The following is a 16,018-nucleotide window of genomic DNA, read 5'->3' as shown; positions in this document are numbered from 1 at the left end:
GAGAAGCAAGAATTTCGTGCATCCGCATTAGTGCTTTGATTCATGTTTTTTTGCTACTCGTTGCTGTCTCCGTGTTGGTGCTTTGAAATCCATGTTTTGTAATCCTTCATTCTCGGTGCCTGAAATTCTTGTTCTATTTGTTAGAATTCCTCTCCGGTAATGGCCCTTATGTGCACAACAGTCTTTGATTGGTGACTAGATGAACTTAGCATTCCGCTTAGTACGTATAGAGAGTTGAGGCAGCTTCTATGTAAGCAGACGGAGATGGCATTCGTGTGCAGTCAGGTGAATGGACACCGGGGGCATAAATACACATTTCTCTCACTTATACGTTCTCTTCAAATCTATTTTTCCACCCTTCATTATCGAGTTATATAGGCCTTATTTGTATAAACCTGAATGCAGAACAACAAATATTTGTACTATCAGCGTCAATTGAAATGCGAACAAGCCAATTGAAACGCGAACAGCACAACTCGCAGATATTATACTAGGGAGGCAAAATACATGAGCAGTTGATTTTCCCATCGAAGCCGAAAAGACCGCTCTTCTGAAATGTTAGTAGCCCACGCCTCTATTTCATCTCCAGTCTCTAATATGCTTGATTTTTTGTGCTCGCGTTTCAGGTGTTTTGTTCGCATTTCATTTGACGCTGATAGTACGTTAGTGCGCAGGCAGAGAAACGGCTACGGAATGTACTCTTCAAGAGTTCACCGCATGTATGGGCAGTTTTCCCAGTGAGAAATGTTTAAAACAGGCTACAGATATTCCTACTGAAAGTAAACAATTGTTGCTTGTTTCGCACCCGCAGCCTCTGTCTTTAAATCTGTTTTTTAGATCACTCAAGCCTCGATACACCCTTCTATCATGTACTGCATCATATAATGCCCTGGTTTCTAACGAGGTGAGTTTGCGGGCCTTCAACTGTTTGACGTGAGATTTAATAGGTGATAAAGCTTCTGACTTTACTTACCAGTGTATACCATACGGAATAAAAGGTGCTGTCCTAATCTGATTTATGAAAATGGCGAAGTATTGCCGGGCTGGCTTTTTGCTGTTGTTGAAGCATGTAACGGAGGAATGACTTAAGGCAATATACTTGCCTAAGAAGAAATGGGGCGCGCGTGGTGAACGTCAACATCATGACCTACTACTTGTGCATAATTATTGCTGTCCGAAGTGAATGGCACTTTGTTTGACAACGTCCCTCGACCTACCTCTGGAATTCTATGAGCAATCGATACTGGTATTGGCTTAGTGCCTCCTTGAGCAAGGAAAAATATACATGTGAAGTTTCAAGCTTATTTAAAACTAATTTGATTCGGCCACAGATGCTGCATTGTCGCTTATATTTGCGCATCTTGTTACTTGGACCTGGCGCACACCCTTGTGTTCAAATTTTTAGGCAAGGCGATTTCGTTCTTAGATATAAAAGCAAAAGACAAGTTCAGAACGAACAGCACGCAAGCACAGACGCTGGACTCATCAGTTTTCTTGCACGAACTGACACCGGAATGCGTAGCCTGTGCTCTTCAATACAAGAAATCTAATAAATATAATAGAAAGAAACTTTGCAAAAAAAATGAGACAGGTGCCACCACTGACACCTTATCTAACACTAGAAAGTACATGTAATGAGGAAATGGTTAAAATAGTCTAATTGCTAATCTACGGGTCAAGGTGACTGTTCTTTACATGAATTGCTTCCGGCTGCTGCGGTGCATTTAATATCTCGTTCACCACGCCACTGTTAGATGACTCAAATTTGTCAACAGGTCGAAGATCAGCAACGTAGTAATTTTGGGCAACATTTTATTTTTTGCGTTATTGAATATTTCTTCCCACCTGCAAGTATGACCCCCGTGATTAACCCATCATGATCATCATCATTGTCATCAGCCTGACTATGCCCACTCCGGGGCAAAGGCCGCTGCCATGTCTCTCCCATTAACCATGTCCTTTGCCAGTTGCGGCCACCATATTCACTGAAAGACCACTATTTCAATGACCATTGTTCCCAATTGATGTAGGCGCTGACATTTATTTTCTTTATTTTCTCACTGAGGACACAATTGAGCAAGTTTGTCACGAAGCAAAAATATTAATAACCCCCAAGAGGTGAAGAAAACTTTCATGCGATGCGTGAAATTGTACTTTGGAAAGGCCATTCAATTGTCAGTGCTAAATAAATTTGCCTTTAGTTCTCAACTTTTTTGTGGTTTAAAGCAAAGGTGGTGCGCTCAGCTTTAACGACCAATTTTCACGACTGATACATTGTAGTAGACTATTTCAATGAAGACTGTTGCTGTGATTATCTTCTAGTATATCACACGTGGCACAAATGCTGAAACGCGAAAGCATGTGATGGAGTACTGAGACTTCAAATGGTTTCCTAACTGTACGGTTATTCGTACTGTAAAGAAGTTTGGTACTTGGTATGAAGTTCAATTCAATTGTTGTCCCATATGCTCGCTCATGTGAGCTACAGTATTGCGCCAGCATAGAATCGGAAATGTATGTCAGGGACTTGTGCCAGCTGGTGGGTGAGAACGAGAAGGGCTATGTTGAAGAGGCTAGGGGACAGCACAGCACGCTGAGTCGCTCCCCGTGCTCCCAGTGATCCACCGGGGAGCCGGTTGTCGCACGTGGTGGGTGTGGCTCTGCCTTCCGCGAGGAAGCCGCGGACGTATTTCTACACCCGCAGACCTGAGCCTAGGACGTGGAGGCCTTGTAGGACGCCTGCGTAAGTAACGCGGTCGAAAACTTTTCTCAGGTCGACATTGAGGATAGCCTTGGTGTCGCCCTCGGGATAACCAAAGGAATGGTGTTTGAGTTGTAGAAATTCGTCCTAGGTGGATAAGGTCGGGAGGAAACAAAACGTTCACGAAGGCATGAGGTTGTTCTTCAGACCCCGGCTGAGCCGTATCCGGAGAACATGTTTGATGAGCGTGTCCACACACGACGTAAGGGAGATGGCACGGAGGTTAGGTTTAGCACGGAGGCTAGCTGGAAGAAATGGGTTGCCTTATTTGGGAATAAAGACTACTATGTCGTATTTCTACCCAGTTTATAGGGTGCCGTGCAGCCAGCATTCGTTGAAGTGGTCGGTTAGGGCTTTGATGAAGGAGCAGTCGAGATTGCAGAGTGTCTTTCTTGTCTTGTGCACTCCGTCGGACCCAGGAACTGAGACGGTGTTGAGACGCTGAAGTTCTGAGTAGACTTCCACCTAGGTGATTGGTTGGTGGATGAGGTCGTTGTGGGAGCCTGTAGATTCAGGTTGGTCTGCGGAGAGATATGCAGGGAAGCAGAGATCACGAAGCTCCTCGAGGAGTTACTGGGGGGATGCCTCGGATGCCTGTTAGAGATTTATGAGCTTGTGTTTCGGGTGTGTCTTTGGCTGAGCCGAATCAATGAGATGGCAGAATATGTTCTAGGAGTGGGGCAGATGTTGCCGTCCAGCTTGTTAAATAGGGATTCCCAATTTTGGCGGGATAGAGTCGTGGCATGTGTCTCAATTGACTTCTTGAGCCGGGCTTGCCGGTATTTGAGTATTCTACTCAAGCGCTGAGGACGCCATCTCGGCTCGACTCCCGCTTTGGCCTCCTACAATTGCATACGATGAGAATCCATGGCGTTTGCAGCGCAGTCTTATGGGAGGGGGCGAGTAAAGGAGTCGACGCACGCTGGAGTTGGTCGGACAAAGTAGCTATATTTGACATGATGCCTAGAGAGCGGGCTGCCCGGAAGTTGACGAACGAGTCCGACTTCGTGATGGTAGCAACACGAGGGGGTCTGCATGTTGGGCCTACTTGTAGGAGAGTCTAAATAATGTAGTGATCACTACCCACATTCTTCTGAGTGTTACACCACGCAGCGTGAGGGAGGCGGTGGGTGAAGGTTAGTTCACGAGTACTGTCAGCGCAGATGCTGTTCCCGGCAATAGTAGGGGTGGTGGAGTCTATGGGAAGGGAGAACACAGTAACCTACAATTAGGAGGGGGCCTTTTTGTGCACCGCACCTGGCAAGCGCGTACAGTCGGTCGAAGTCGTGCAGCAGGCATTTCAGGTCACTGTATACGCTGAAGATGACGAGGCAAGTATCCCGAGTGTGCTGCGGCACAAGATCTATAAGGATACAGGAGGAAAACGGCGCAAAAAAAACGTGGACAAAAGAGACAAACACGACAGGACCAGCACCCTGGTCCTGTCGCTGGCGCTGGTCCTGGCGCTGGTCCTGTCGTGTTTGTCTCTTTTGTCCACATTTTTTTTGCGCCGTTTTCCTCCTGAATCATGAACCAACTAGCCCAAACGAGTTTTTCTTGATCTATAAGGAGGTTATCTATTTTGGGGATGTCTAGGGGGTGGGGGGGGGAGGTGCAGAGTGCACTAGAAATGCGATCCGAGGGGGTGTAACAGAAATGGGGACGATGGGTACGTAGCTGAGTAGGGTGAGGGAATTGGCAGGCTTTTGCAGCGTGAGTACGCCCAGCCGTCTGCAAGAGCTAGGAAGTGGTGAAACAGTCACCGCTTGGAACCAAAGCCTCGACAGTATCACTGCCAGATGAGGCTAGTCCGCCGTCTCGCCGTCACTGAAGGTGCCGTTTGCCACGGAAGGATTAGAAAGGGTGTGGACTCGGGCTTTCTTTTTGTGCTGCGTGGTAGCACAGGCTGTCGTTTGGCCGGCCTCTTGCTCCACAATTCGCTCATCAAATCGCTCCTCAAAGTCGTGTAGACGAGTAGTGAGTGGAAGAATTCATTGTTGAAGCTCTGGATGACTATCTGCACCATGGTCTGAATTCAGGCATCGGTGAGTTGTTCCCGTTTGGGGCGCAGGACTGGGGTTTGCTCTCGCGGGGTTGGTGTGGTGAGGGAGGATAGGAAAGTTGCAACCCGCTTCTTGGCCGGCCGTTCGCGAGTATGGAGAGTTGGCGGTGAAAGAGGGGGGGGGGGGGGTAGGAGCGGCCGGGGCCGCTGACGCCGGGGTAGGAGTTTAGACCAGCTGGTGGGCATGCAGCTGGGCCTGGAGGTGAAGGCTGGTGGTTTGGAGGGAAGCGAGCTGCTTGTAGAGACGCAGCACCTCGCCTCTCTGGTGCAGCGTCCGGGTGCCAGGGCAGGTTGTCTCTTGGAGACTGGACCAAAGTGCTTAGAGTAGGATTTGGCAGAAGCTTTGCAGGAGATGGCATCTATTTTAGTGAAAAGGTAAGAGCAGAGACCGGCTTGCACCTCGCAGGCAGGGTAGTAGCTTTTTGAGGGGTTCCACGGGGGCTCAGGGCGTAGCGGTAGATAGAAGACAAGCATAAACTGTATTAACTGCGGCCGAGCCCAAAAATGGCCACTAGGCGGTCCAAAAAGAAAACTACTGAAAAGAAATTAAATCCACGATCAGTTACATAAACATACAAGGGGGTAGAAACAGAGCGAAATATTCAGAAATCAAACAGCAGTTAAAGCATGAAGACCTAGGTGCGTACGCTATATGGGAGACATATTTCAGATATCTAGATCATCAACCATTAATCGATGGTTATATATGAGAAGAGAGCAACAGAAGAACAACGGAAGGAAAGGGAGGAGGGGTAGGAGCCCTGATACATCAAGCAACAATTTGGCAAATAATAAAATCAACTAGCAATGTCTCGATATGAGGAACAATTGCTGGTAAACAGACATGGTTACGGGTAGTTAATTTAAGGAAAGGGGACAAATGCAGGCAAGAAAACAAGGCTCTAGTTAAGGGTCTCAATGACGCTATAAACCAGTTTAAAGACGGTCCGTTCCAATATTATTCTGCTGGGTGACATGAATGGTCACATCGGGGATCTGGATGGATACACAGATTATAATGAAAAGTTAATGCGAAACATCGGTGAACGGCACTCACTAATTATTGTCAACAGAGAAACTAAATGTGAGGAAAACATTACATGAAATTTCGTAACAGGCAGACGACAACTGTCTACCGTCTAATGTTGCAGCGGATCTATAGCAAGCTCGCAATAATGGAAAAAGTCGAAGAGGGGAAATATAGTCTGGGAAGTGATCATGGACGTAATAGTATACATTGGGAGCCTTGATAAAAATAAAAATGCTGAGAAGTCAAAAAGAGAATGCAAATTTAAACGACAAACAAATATCTCAAATAGCAGATTAGATTGAGCATTAGAGATACGCCGCTTGGAAAACAGAGACTATAATCAGTTACAACTGTCCATCAGTCTAAAAGTGAAACAAGTAAAAGGGGTAAACCGCTGGAGAGGAAAGAGGAAGCCACGCAGCTGGTGGCATATGAAAATTAGGGAGGCCATCGATCAAAGACGGCTGTCATGAAGGGAACACAGAGAAGCAAAGTGGGGAAAGTTATCAGAAAAGGAGATAGTCTAAAAATAGAAATTTTATCTCACGAAAGAAGCAGGAAATGAGGTCCTCGTCCAGGCTAAAATAAAGCAGTCCTCTGATCACTCGGTGAATGAAGTTAGTGGTGTAGCTAAATGGGAGCCAAGAAAATTCTGCAGCCACACAACCTGGCTGGGTAAAATGAATCAAATAAACGAAAACAGATTCTAGATGCTAAGAAAAATTGTTTAGAGGGAGACGACGCTTTCAACTACATTACAACAGCTATAGTTCAGTCAATTATGAACGAGGATAAAGTAATCTCCCCAAATGAGCGAGCAGAACAAGTCAGCACAATAGAGAAGAACTTAGAACTAATTAGTCTGAGATCGAAAAAGGCCGATGTAAATATTCTTACATCCACATCTGCAAAGATAGATAAAATTCCAATTCCTTAAAAAAGACACGGGCGATCCAGAACTGGACGGGACAGGCGCTAACTTGCAACTTCATTTTCGAAAATCCACCTCAGTTTGTTCGTTTGTCCACCCAATAGCAGCAGAACTGATTCGCTAAAAGCCACAGAAGTAGTGGTAGCTAGCTCCACAAGCCAGAGTTTGGTTGTGAAGCTGCCTGTCGCCGCAAGTGATATGGCAGAGTGAAGTCCAGACAGCATTGTCGAATTAGCAGGAAAGTGAAAGAGTGGGTACCACCAATATAGTAGGCAGTGACGAGAGGGCTAACAGCCTCTACAGTCAAACTTTACATTCAGGAAGCCGCGTGAGGAAGACGTAGATTTTATGAGTGGTCAAATGACATCCAGTAAGAAAGCTGCGACGAAACTGTAGGTGAGGAAAGCCCACTCAGTGAAAAACCAGACTGTTGCGAGACAACCCTTGAGCAGCATTAAGACCTTGTGTCACTCAGCAATAGATTATCTTTTCGACGCTTAGAAAGCCGAAATGACGTTGGAAGGACTGCAGCGTATTGAGAGGAAGGCTATTGAAAAGTGCATTACTTTGAACGATGTGACATGGCGCGCAGTTGTCTTGCGCGTGTCTTTTTCATTTCATTAGTGTTATTTTATTTCTGGAGCGTGGTTGTCTTCCTTCAGTGCATGTTTTTTTCTCATCTATTACTTGTGTGATTATATTTCTGTTATTACGTGTATCTTTCGGCCAAATGAGCAGACGTTATTGTGTTCCCCCCCCCTGCAATAATGCCCTTGGGCGCTGCAGGTATCTGTAATAAATAAAATAAATAAATACAAAAAGGTACGAGCAAATGGCTGGAAGTGCTGAGAGTGAGTCTTCTATGTCTGGTGACATATTCCTTCTTCAAGAAACACTCCACTAAAGGTAAAGTCACATTTGAGAGAGATTACAGTACGAAAGAACTATTGCATTTAAAGTGCACTATCACAAGAGAGAGAGGCAAACAAACAAAACACAATTTGTTCTCCGTGGCTTAAACGGCGGCTCGGGCAGTCAACGCCCTTCTTATATAGACTCGCTCCACGTCTGTCTTCTTCGCGCCAAGGCAGGCGTGCACATACACACAGCGTCGGCTGTGCAGTCTCCTGCTCGCGCGGGGCGCGCGTCCTCATTGGTCAAAGGCCGGGAGTCGCTTCAAGTAGCATCTGGAATTTTTTGTCGTGGCGCCTACGCCATCACGTGAGTGAAGAGGTGGAGGGCATCCCTTAGCGCACGCAACAACATCGCGTAGAAACGACTCGGACAGTCTCGAACAATCCATGGCAATCCCCCGCGCGCAGCGTCGGCGTTCAGTGGGAGAGGGGGCAGCCACACACAAAAGGCTAGTCGCGCTGCAGGGGTTCTTTCTCCGCCGTTTTACAACTCGCACCGGGGTGAACTGTCCGCGCGGCGGTGTTTTTTTTCTTGCTAAGGAATTGAGGAGGTTGCGCTTTTGCCCTCTCCTGGTTACAACGGCGATGGCGACGGCGCGAAACGCAGACACGGGTGCCTAAGAGCGCCGCTCTAATAAAATAAGAGCGCCGCGCGGACGGCTCGCGCTGGCGCGAGTCGTAAAACGGGGGAGAAGAAACCCCTGAAAAGATGTGCCTTTTGGGTCTGGCAACCCCCTCTCCCACCGCTGGCCGACGTGGCGCGCGGGGGGATTGCCGTCGATTTTTCTAGACTGTTCGAGTCGTTTCTACGCGATGCTGTTGCCAGAACTGGCGTAGCCTTGCGTACGCTAAGAGATGGCCTCCACCTCTTCACTCGCGCAATGGCAAGCAAAATTTTGGCACGATCATTGCTAACTCTGGTTGGATTTCGTGGCAACGCCCATGCACCAGGAGTCACGTAACGCAAGCATCAGTTAGTATCATAATCAAAATTACTATGCGAATGCGAAAATTTTGAGGACATCAATAACCGATCTTGATTGAACTTGCTTATTGAATGCCCTGCCCACGCGGCGTTTTCCAACATAAACTCTCGGATATTGGTTATTTTTACTTGCGGTATGGTGGCTAGAAGGGGTAGGTGACGCCAACGGGAGGCGGCCGCTGCTCCTCCGTTTCAAGCCTGGCGTAGGTGGCGCTGTTGGCCGTAATGCGATGCTCGGTACGCGCCGCTAGCCATGGGCCTGCCGTGCGTGTAACGCATGGGCCTTTCAGAGATGCTGTTGCAAGTAATGGTTTCGCTCATTAAACTCTATTCAAGCGTGTCTGCTGCTGAATGCAAATTTAACCATTAAAATTAATTGGTTGCCGCTTCGCTACGTAGAATCCCGGCGCGGCTACAAACCTTTATTCGCGAACAGTTTCAGTTTCAGGAATACGAGCCGTCAGCTTACTCCTAAAAAAAATATGAAGGGTTCCAACAAGCAAAGCATAGCAAAAATTTATTGCACATCAAAGAAAAAAAGTATTACACATAAAAAAATTGAGGGTAATTCAAAATAAAAGATACGTTTACACATGCTTTTGTGTAATTAGAGAAAAACAAAACATTGGGCACCGACCGTGCATTTCCTCTTAGACGCTGCAAAGCATGCCTTGACCTGCTGTTGTTGCTTCACGGGTAAGGCCTTGACCGCTTCCTCAAATACTGCAGAATCGATCTGCGTAGTGTTTCGCTTCAACTCCTTTATGCGCAATTTAGCTTCAAGGACACTCAGCCTGCGCCTTTTCACTTGTGGTGTTCGCAGCTTCAGCCTGTACGAAAGCGACTGGACCCCGGTTTTTACTTTTCTTCTTCTGTGCGATGCCTGGTTCAGGAGCAGTCTTCGAAGGTGCTTGCACTGTGGACAGGAGTTTTCTGGCATTTGAGCAACTCCGCGACAAGATGGGCTGAAAGTTCTGCCACCACAGGTCTTCTCTTTGCGCTTGGCGTTTACTTCAAATTCGCCAGTTTTGCCAAATCCTCTGCATGGAATCATGGAGTCCACATTTCGAAGCAACTCTTCTGCCATTTCCACGTCGGTAATATGAACAGTTTTGATTTTTGTGGCTTGCACAAAAACCGTTGCTTGAACTGTTCTCTCATTCGTTATCATCAGCACATACTTTTCAAAACATATGCTCTCACCTTCTAGAGAGCACACGATAAATACCGCGACGTTGTCGGCCCCAGCAATCAAGTGCCTAGCCCAGTAAGCGGTGGGAAGATCACACTTGCAGACGTCTGGAACTTCTGGCGAGTTCAAAAAAGGCACTTCGCTACAATCACTTTCTGCACTGCGCGAGTCAGTTGATTCCACACAAGCAGACGCGCTTGGTTCCTGGCGCCGGATCTTCGAAGGCAAACCGCAGGTTGAAGTCCTTGACGTCCTTTTCTTCGGCACTTTTTTCGAGAGATATGCGGGAACATTGGGGAGTACGGTTGGAACCGCGTCGGGTTTCAGCACCGGCCGCTCTCGCGGAAACTGAACAGTTTCGCCGTTTATCACGTGCGTGAAACAACGCTCAATATACTGCTCGTCGAAATGACGCTCACATAGCGCCGACTTCGCGTCCAAAGATTTGTCTGCACGGGGGACAGCTCGTCGCCAAGCTTCGAAGCGTGCAGGGTCCTTCGGCACAGAAAGAAGAGACACACGCTGACCCTGCGGCCTCGACGACACATAGCCGGATGTGCAGCCAGGGGCAAAGCAGTGACGCTGCCTGGCTTTCTTTGCGCTGGAGTTCATCTGTCCGGCGAAGTTCGGCACTCACATTAGAATGTCAGCAGCGAAACAGATCTTGCCATAAACGAGATAACACGCTGACAGCTACGAAGAGAAAGGAGCGCCGTCTCGCCATCCACACACCGCGAGAGAGTGCACTAGCACGAGACGCGCGATCGCCAAGCTGACCGCAGCGCCACCGCGGCTTTTGCGGCAGCGCATGAAACAGAGGATCGCGCTCTCTCGATGGATATGCCGGCGCTGGCGTCACCTACCCCTTGTAGCCACCATACTTGCGGCATCAATCGTTGCTTCCGTTTCTCCTTCTCTTCTCTTTTTAGCTCACTGCTTTTACTTTTTCTTTGAACCGAAAGAATACCCTTCTGTAATTATGGGTGCAGAATAATTGTCGTCGTGCAGGTAGTTATAAATTACGTACTTTCGCACAAATTCTGCATTGTTCCTCTATTATTCTAAACATATGGTGCTGTCGCGACGGTAGCATGGTCCAAGTACCTATCGCGGATTCTGCTACCATAGTTTTGTTCTTGCCTGGATGGCCTGTCTTTCCGTGTGTAAAGGTTACTATATGTGATTGCGCAAGATGTTTATTTTCCCTGCTTGATGCATTATATAGAGTGACTTGCGCTTACATGCGTAGATTTAATGGAAACATACACGTAATTAAATATCTTGTTGCGAGGTTGTTTTCATTGACAATTTTAGTCCTTTATCAATTGTATCTTCGCATTTCTAATACTACATTTTATTTTCGAACTTCAATGACATATTCTGCAGAACTTCTTATTTATACACGTGCTCGGTGTTGCGACTAAAAACACGAATCAATTACTCGGCAATACATGACCGGTGATAGCTACTACTGCGCAGTACACTGGAACGAAGGACTGCGTCGTTGAGGTTTTTTTCCTGGCCGTTGCATATGTACAAAACTGTAAAGGTTCTTGCATTACAAAGGTTCATTAAAATATTTGTTCTTTACTTGCTAATTTCATGGCCTTTACGTTCTTCTTGTCGGCGGCATGCAATACTTTGGTTGTTTCGTACTATATAGTTCTAGACTTCGTGTGATTTTTTTTTACTTATTAAATACGCAAAAAACTGGAAGCTTTGGTATCAGTTATGTGTGCCAGAGATTCTTAAGACTTACGAATACATTCTTTTATTTTAAAAAATAAACAATTCACTTGTCTGGACAGTTAGTAGCGTTAACTAACACACAATGGCATTGTCATTGACAATGCAGTTATTGTTCATGAATTTGATCCCTCTACAAATTCTATAAGGAGGACGCGCTGCAACATGAGCCCCCCCCCCCCCCCCTCGAACAAAATTTCTTGCTACGCCACTGCTCTAAGCCATACATCTGAGCAGCTTCGACGAGACTTTATAGACGTTTCTTCGAGGTAGCTTAAGTGACCCTTCAGCAATATTTTATCTTGTCGCCGAAATTTGTGTCACAGGTAAATCCTAAAGCATTATTGACTGAATTTCTAGACTGCGATCACATGAATCTTGGAACTCGGAAAGTTCTTTGATTTCGGCGTCAAATCAAGATGAGAATTTCCGGAAGGCAGAATCGCGATAATCAATTGTTTGTAAAACTCGCAGAATGGGCACGCAGCCGAGACTCTGAAATATGATTGAGGGCAGGTTATCCCCATTCGGAAGCGCAAGAACTGACAATACAAAACGTTTGCTGAAATTCTGCCATCACTAGAGATAAAGTTAATCGCAGAATATTGTGTTTCCTTTCTAAACATGCTGGTTGGCATTTTAAGTGTATAGCTTGTTAATCTTTCCATCACAAATTACTCCCCTGGCTTCGTTCCTTCACGTAATACATCCTCTTAGGCCATCCCATTGGTTCGCTTTATTTGACGTTGCACCAAAGCAACCACCGCCAGCCGCCCACCTTTTATACGCCGCTCTATTGTATAAACGATCAACTGTTGACTGCAAGGACACGGTGCTGCAAAATGAAACACTGCTTTTGAGGAAAGGATATGGCGTAGTAATTTTCTCACATATCTTGGCGGACACCCGAACGACGACGCCGTAACGGAAGGAAGGAAGGCGGAATTAAAGAGGAAATAGGAAAAGAGGTGGTGGTGGCGGAAAACTTTTGTGTGCGGATGCACTTAAGGAGGTTTTCCGTGAGCTGACCCAGAGGGGGCCAATCCTTACAGGTACTATGTGGAGATCCCTAGTTCGGGACCCCAGTGGGGTGGGCCGCCGCCCAGGCTCGTCTGACAAGGGCCCGCTGGGCCTACAGGTAGAGAAGCCGAGCAGGCTCGCCTCACTGTCATCCCGGGTTGGGTTGGGATGAGGAGGAATGATCGGATTGGAGGGGCAGGCCCACACCATGTGGTGGATGTCTGAAGACTTCGCGCAGTGCGGACAGATGCCCAAGAAAGAAGAGTCGATATGCGTGAGACCTGCCGGGCACAGAAATGAATTAGTGTACAGGCGAAGCCGAAGGAGTGTAAATTGCTGGGCTAGTTGGTTCATAATGTTGCAGGGTGGAACCAGCGGAACACAGACCAGGACAGCAGCGTGGGCATGTTGGTTATTCATTTCTGATGGAACAGTGGAAAACACCGGGACAAGAGACAAGCGCTGAAGGGAAATGAGAGTTTGGAAGTCGAGAGTGAAACACTGAAAAGAGCCCGAGGTACTAGAAATGAAAGCAGTTTACACACTTCTCCTTGTTTTTTATGATTATAAACGCTTCAAGAATTTCACGCTCTCGTCAAGGAGAAGTGTGTCTGCGATCCCTCGGTTTTTATCACGGATAAAGAATATAACTTTCTTTTATCTTAATACAGTTGTTCCCATCATCCAGAGTGTGCGCTTGCGCAGAGAAACCTTTAAATGTGGTGGTTTTCTTGAAAAATAAATCAGTTGCAAGTCCAGCAGTGTGGTGTGTGTACCTCCTTTTTCTTGTCCTGCGTCTGTGTTCCGCTGGTTCCATCCTGACAGCGAAGCAGAAGCCGCTCCTCCGCCTTCAAGATACCTTTACTGAGGCGGGGATAAGATTGTGGCCAGATTGATAAAGTAAAACAATGTCTTTGAACAAGTAAGCAGGAGTGAATTCGAGTTCCTGATCGTCGGGGTCGGAGTGGAATGTCCGGTGAGAGAGCGCGCGGGCGGCGGCGTCAGCTGCCTAATTTCCCTCAAGGCCCACGTGAGCAGGAGCCGAAAGGATACGCAGATGAGCAGGGTCCACGGTGTAGACGCTGTTTTGGAGATGGCGGTAGGCTGGGTACACTACCCAGCCCTACGTTACGTTCGACAGACGGCTCGCAGGTCGGAAATGTTTTCGAAGTGGGATCAGTTGCATTCAACGCAATGGCGACCTCCTCCGCGTGTATTACGTCACGGGCTCGGAATGTAAGGCCCTTAACTGTTTTGTATTGATGGACGACTGCGGCCGGGTACCGTCCCCCATGGTGATAGCCGGAGGCATCCACGTAGAATACGCCGGGTTTCGATCCACAGTGGAGAGCCAGGGCTTCGGCCCACTCCGGCGCCGGTGTTATGGTTCTGACGGTTCATGTTCTCGGGAGGAGGGCGCACATGGAGGGCGCATCTCCACTAGGACGGAATGCATACGCGGTCCTCCATGAGAGTGGAGTATTAGATGTGTAGTTGAGCAAGGAGGCGACGATCCGACGAGTTCTTCCAGAGTCGTGTTTATTGGTTAATCAATTGTGCTTTCCGGAGCTCCCGAAAGCTGTTCACCATGCCCAGCTTCCGGAGGCGCTTGTTGGAGATGTTTGCGGGGAGGTCCAGAGCTTGCTTAATAAGTTTGCAGAGGATGACTGAGTGCATCATCGTCTTGCGTCCACAGGTAGTGGTGGTGAAATTATGTTAATGAAATGGTTTAGGAGCAGCTACCACCAGTCCGGAACCCCACTGGTGGAGGTACGGTGTTGAATATAGAATTCGACTGGTTACAAATGCATGCGGCAGCCGCAAGGCGTTCTTACACCGTAACTCTCCGTGCTTGTTGGAAACCCGGCGGACCATGCGGCCCACCTGGTCACCCACCTTACGCAGTTTGGCCAATATCGTTTCTGTCTTATATAAGGAGCGTATACGTCGTATATAAAGAGCGCCAGTACCCGGACTTCGATATTTACAGGGTTCGAACCTGTCTCAAGAGACAATGAAATTTTGGTTGGGCACTTTAGTGAGGGGCTTATGTGCACAATTCAGACTTTTGGGTGGAGCATTGGAGGCCGCAGCGGAGAGCATAACGTTCCACTATGAACGCCTCCTCATGTAGGGTGGCCTCAATTTCTCCGGAAAACCGTGCATGGCCCACAGGGTGATGTCATCGGCTTTCAGCGCGTACTACTGACCGCTGACAGCGCCCATCTGAGCCAGTAGGCCCACCATGCCCAGGTTGAGTAGCATGGGAGGGTTCAGCGTGCTCAGCGATGTACCCCTGGCTCCTAAATGAAAAGGGTCATGTTCTTTATCGTAGATTCGAATGTACGATTGTCGTTGGTTAATAAAAGCAAAGGTTTCGAAAGGCGTTTCTGCCGCAGTTAGTTTGAGAGAGGTGAATGAGAGTGATCTCGCGCGTAACGTTGCTGAATGCTTCCTTCAAATCAAAGGCGAGTACGACCTTATAATTGCGGGGGAATCTGCAGGGGCCGAGGGCAGCCCGATTGAGTTGCAGCAGGACATCCTGTGCAGATATGTATGAGTGAAACTTTAACGTGGTGTCTGCGAAAAGGTGTTTGGATTCCATGAACCCGGACAACCTGTCGCTTACCATCATCTCCATGAGTTTGCCCATACAGGAAGTCAGAGAGATGGGGCGGAAATTGCTCGTGTTCATGGTCTTCCCAGCTTTAGGACTAAAGGTGGCCAGGGCGGTCTTCCAGTCGATGGGGAGTGGTGCTTTTCCAAGCCAGACTGAGTTAAAGTAATCCATTAAAGACAGGTTTGCCGGGTCGGGGAAGCAGGCTAACAATTTGACTGTAATCTTCTCCCGACCCGGAGTGGTACCACGTTTAATTTTTGCCAGGGCCACCCTCATCTCATGGAGCTGGAATGGTTGATGCAGCCCAACAATCACAGAGGCTGCATAAAAGTTCCTGGATGGTGCACATGTACTTGTGCCCGAGCTTGTATTCCAACTGAGTTTTGTTTCCCTGAAAGATCTTTGGAGGTGTTTTTCAGTTTCCATGCATGTTTGCATGGGGTCGATTTGGGCGCGCTGTAGCTGAGGGCTCCGGTGTAATTTTGTCATTTTGGGGATGTTTAATGGGTGCCGACATCGTGCAGCACACGGGAGCGTTTTTGCCTTTCGCCTCCATCGAATCGCTGCCGCCGCGGTGGGCTACGCAATACAGGCATCTGTACAGCACGTGTATTGCCCCCCGCCCGGCGCCAGGTCTGTCTCACAAACCACATTTAGTGCCTGTGCTGTTGCCAGCTGGGGAGGCAATCCGAGTTTGCGAAATTAATTTCAGCTGTGCTCTGACATGAATTGTTTCCGCAGCAGTTGGCGGAACCCA

Source organism: Amblyomma mixtum, chromosome 10 (genome assembly GCF_055824585.1).
Source record: "Amblyomma mixtum isolate Tamu chromosome 10, ASM5582458v1, whole genome shotgun sequence".
In the NCBI taxonomy this organism is placed as follows: Eukaryota; Metazoa; Arthropoda; class Arachnida; order Ixodida; family Ixodidae; genus Amblyomma; species Amblyomma mixtum.
The sequence above is the reverse complement of the archived record's forward strand: the minus strand, read 5'-3'. Positions refer to the sequence as shown.